Genomic DNA, 5,254 nt, shown 5'->3' on the forward strand with positions numbered 1-5,254 from the left:
TGACCGAAATGGATGCTTTACTATAATAACTAAATAAATAACCATAATAACATTAAATTTTAAACAAAAATTACCTATTTAACAAATAACAACATCACAATAACAGCCTCACCCCAACAGCAGTACTTTAGGTTGCAAGCCCTTGGAGGCGCAGCTATATACTGAACATACCAATAGAATACAGACCATATATGAGAGCTCTTTCTCCTGACACATAATTTATATTTTTACCCATCTATCTATGAGCTGCTTTTCCTCTAGAGCAGTCCTGTTTTGAAGAGGGGGGAGATCTGATTTTTCTCCACTGTAATGCAGAAATAGGTTTTGTATGCACCCCAAGCCAGTGACTGGACAGTGAAAGCAGAAGCAGCACACATAGGAGCTCATCTCTCTTCTCTTATCAGCATGCTCCCTTGGGTCTTTGTACTGCTTGCCCTTCTTCTGTCTAATGGCTATATATTAGACTTTTTTAGCAAGTTTGATGTTCACCTAAAATTGATACATCTTCCTGTCCTGCCCATGTCTTCCCAAATGTATACAGGCCTACAAAAAAAATTTTGCCAATGAGTCCTTCAATGTGTTTAACTATAGCTCACTTTTTTTGTGCCATGGAAATACAACAGGAGTTGAGGGGTAAGTTGTCCAAACTGAACTGAATTCTAACGTTAGGCCTTTCTAATTCTAACGTTCATCCCTTTATGATGGCCGTGTAGTCATCTTTTGATGCCCACTTCCAGCAAGAAGACACCATGTCACAAAAGCTCAAATTATCTTAAACTAGTTTCTTGAACATAATAAGGAGTTCCCTGTATTTAAATGGCATACATAGTCCCCAGATATCAGTCCAATAAAGCACATATACAAAAGTAATTAGCGGAGTGCCACTGTTATTGTGAGAATTGACCCCGGTTTATACAAGGAGCCCCCTCAGTGCCTTTAATATACAGATACTTTGTTATTTGTAGAGCTCTACATACAGGGTATTGGGGTATTGGCCTTTGAAGCTGTAATATTTGAATACCTTTGGTGGTGACGTTATGCACATACAGTTTCAATTCACAGATAAATCGTCAGCACATTGGCCCTGATTCATCAAGCAAAATCGGAAGTTCGCTCGTGCATTCGTATTCACGAACCAAAATCAGAAGCCGTCGCGCAATTCAACAACGGAATGAGCTCGCTGCCGGAGCCGCGCATCCCCAGCAGTTTTACACTGGCGAGCTTGCATTAAAAGTCACTGTTCCCCTAAAAAAGCATTCTTTCAAATGGCACACATATTACCCTTAGCCCGAAAAAATGACAACACATTGCTGAAGAATTGATAAACTACAGAAACTGGCATTACAAAGCAGGCACAAAAACATTGCAGCAACAGATGAAACTAACAATCATGAGGATCACAAAAAATCACATCAATGCATAACATCCAAGCAAACCTACACACACACACACACACACACAAACCAGTCCAGGTTAAAATAGTACTAATTAAAAATGCATATGTATTTGTATACATTTAAATGTATTTTGACATACACATACAAGTGAAATCACTAAATGTTCCTAATACATGTATTGGCTATAATCCTTTACTAAAATATTTGATTTCTCTAAAGTCAAACTAGAATGAAATTTTATTCAGGTCACAAATGTTTGTTTAAATATTATTTTACACTCACACTATTGTGTGATGACATATTTGAAAGTGCCACTTAGTATATATCCAGCTTGATAGAAATTAGTTTGCAGTGTTGCAACCAAAAGAAAAAGTAACAAAAAGTGCAACAAATGTAACTATAAATGAAGCAAGTTTGTGATTGAGTAGAATGTAAACATAAAAAAGTAACACTTACAAAAAAAAAATATCAAGCATTAAAGATTCAAACTGACCTGTAAAATGGACTGGAGAACACAGAACAGGGTGCAGGTGTGCGCTAATCAATTGCTATCACCATCATTGAGGTTAAAAGCTCCTGAATTGTGCAGCGGAAAATAAATCTCCTTAATTGGCATATTCGCGATCTTTGCGGGAAACCGGCAGGCGAGTTCACAAGAACTCGGGCCCGACTCGCGGTAATAGACTTCACTGTCCGGCTCGTAAGTACGCGAGCCGAGCGTACGCGTGTTTCGTTGATGAATCAGGGCCTTTGAGTCAATTGTCCAATTACTTTTGAGCCCCTGAAATGAAGTGATTGTGTAAAAAAAGTCTTTAGTTCCTCACATTTTTATGCAATCTTTTTGTTCAACCCACTGAATTAAAGCTGAAATTCTGCAGTTCAACTGCATTTGAGTTGTTTCATTTATAATTAATTGTGTTAATGTACAGAACTAAAATTAAAACAAATATTTATGGACCTAACTGTATATGACAATTCTAATGCTTGTCCCCTTCAATATACTCTCCATTTGCATTAAGCACCGATGTATTCTTGTTTTCCAGTGGGTGAAGGAGTGGGGCAGATCAGGTTCTGTCAGCTGTTTTAGGATATCTGATAATTTTTTCCTTTACTGCATCTATAGACTCATAAGAGTTTTCCTTTAAGCTACGATTTCAATTTAGAAAAAAGTCCCAAGGTGCCAAATCTAGTGAATATGAAGGGTGTTCCAGTGTAGTAATGTGTTTGTTGTTTAAAAACTGTTTCACAGAAAGTGCTCTGTGAGAAGGAGCATAGTCCAAAGGAAGAATAAAACCATTTTCCCACATTTCTGGCCATCTTTCAGCTTTGTCATGATTTCCTTATAATAATGTTAATTCCCTGTTCTGCCTTCTGAAACCCATTCCGCCATAACTCATGTCTAAAAACACAATGAGCATGGCTTTGAATTTGTACTTTGATGTGCTTTTTTGATTCTTGGAGTTTTCCAGTGCATTGCCTGTCATTTTAATCCTGTTTTTGTCTTTTTGAAAACGGTTCAGCTCCACCTCAAGTTGCTGCAGAATGTCAGTGCAAATTTTCTTGCTGAAACTTCCTTTTGCTCTAGTGTGAAATATTACTAACAATTTCAAATTGATTTTTGCAGTTTACTTTGTTAACTTTTTTCAATAAGTGTACTATTGTGTATAGATAGTTGTGCTTCTGATTTTGATGGTGTTTGTTTCTGGAATACTTCTGAACATGTAGGATAAACTCTGCTGCTATATAAAGAAAATACATCTGTGACACGTTATCCCTGAAGATGCTTTTTCAAGTGAAACACGTAGAATGGAGCTTGGTGAAGTATTACCATATGATTTTTGAAGTTTCTGCTTATTTGGTGTCACATTTGGTGTCACAGAGGATGGCGGTTCTTTATACAATTTAAGAGCAAATCTGTTTATGGATGGAATCATATGACTGAATCTAGTTTTTGGAGATAATTATTTATTATCACTTCATAATGGAGGGAGTGTTACCAATAATATCTGGAGAAATACTGAATATCGTTGAGAACATATATGGGATACCGCCATCTCTGTGTGTTGTGATTTTAATTTTGCCTTTTGCCTCCCTTCATACCAGGAGAGTAAGCATACCGGTGAATCTTTTGTGCTGATACACCTACTAGCTGTACCAATTACATCCCTGAGGAAGCAGACATAGTCTGCGTAACGCGTCAGATGATCTCATCATATGTCATGTGTGCAATGTATCTAGCCCATGTATGCTAACAATGTTGAATAACTCTTTCTGAAACATGATATAGGGAAGAGGCATGTATATTTTTTAACTGTTGTTTCTTAATGAAGGAAATAAGAGGTATATGACAATTTTTTGCTAAAGTCGCGTATGTTTCTTGTTCTTGTATTCTTTAAAGTTTCTGCTTAGTTTTCTTTTTTGTATTGCTTGGTTTCAAAAATATTTTGCATCATTATTGCTTTTTTGGCTTTGTTTGAGGAATTCATCATCTGTAAAAGGCTTTCTGTCAAGTGGATACCTGTCAGGTAGAGCTGTGATTGTCAGTTTCCTGCTCCCAGGCTATTATTGAATTGGAGAATTCATAAAAGTTTACCATTCATACAGTATAAACAGTCCAGTGTGTGCACATGTTTATTTGGTGATGGTAAGTGCACCCATTGATATGAGGATTGGTTATTAGCAGCTCTACAAATGTGGACATTTAATAAGAGGTTTATGTCATCTTATGAGGCCTTATATTTAATGACTGTATGAGATTTATTTCTTTTCATATTTATTACTTTCTAATAGATATCATATTGGGCCTGATTTATTAAAGCTCTCCAAGGCTGGAGAGGATACACTTACTCATCAGTAAAGCTGGGTGATCCAGCAAACCTGGAATAGATCTGTTCCAGGTTTTAAAACATTTGCTAGCAAATAGCAGATGGCTTTGAATAAATCCATTCCAGGTTTGCTGGATCACCCAGCTTCACTGACGAAAGTGTATCCCTGCCCGGAGCGCATTATTAAATCAGGGCCATTGTGTATACCCTTTGGAATACGCTACATTTCCACAAAAATGTAATCTTTAAACCACACACTCTGGTGAGTACTCATCTTTATTAAGGGTTGGCGAGTACACTCATTGATATGAGGACTGGGTAATTTTTCATGTTGTCCTACACCAGCTCAGCAAATCTGGACATTTGATAAAGGATTCATATCACTTTACAGGTCCATATAATCAATGACTCTATGAAATGATTTTAAGATTTTACATTTGTATGACTTTTGTCTAATGTGATTTATTTTACATTTATTTTTAGCATCAAATATGTTTATACAGTTTAGGTATATTATATACTTACTAATGCATAATATTGCAATCTTTAAAACATTATACTAAATATATTATCATCAATATTTTATTTAACTTGTTTTCTATGGCCAAATCTCTTTAACAAATACTTGCTAGTTTAGAAGGTGATTTTACCTAATACTGTGAGTAAAACAATTTCAGCTAATGATTTATTTTAGTTTTAGGATGTGTTGTTTAAATGATAAACTTTGAGTAACCTCAGCTGAATTTTAACATATTTAATTCTATTTATGATAATTGAAACCCATGAATTCCACAGACATAATTATATTGTGTATTAGTAAAATCATTAAGGAAAGAAAAAATACTTTATAAAGAAAAAACATTTGATTTATAAAGTAAAAGCTTTATTGAAAATGAATATTCACAATTGTAGCTGATGTCAGAAATGATGTTAAGTCTCTACATTTTTTAAATTGTGGATTTAGAAATATCCATGGCTCAGAGCAGCCACCAAGGTGCTGCTGAATTTCTCCCAGGCAGCCTGGACTTGAGG

At 35.6% G+C, this 5,254-nt stretch overlaps 1 pseudogene; it reads right to left on the reverse strand.

Annotated features, from left to right (window-relative positions):
- Positions 1–5,182: 5,182 nt before the first annotated feature.
- The window catches only part of LOC140334588 (hemoglobin subunit beta-2-like), a 20,726-nt pseudogene continuing 20,654 nt past the window's right edge, over positions 5,183–5,254 (reverse strand).

This window comes from Pyxicephalus adspersus, chromosome 7 (assembly GCF_032062135.1).
Source record: "Pyxicephalus adspersus chromosome 7, UCB_Pads_2.0, whole genome shotgun sequence".
In the NCBI taxonomy this organism is placed as follows: Eukaryota; Metazoa; Chordata; class Amphibia; order Anura; family Pyxicephalidae; genus Pyxicephalus; species Pyxicephalus adspersus.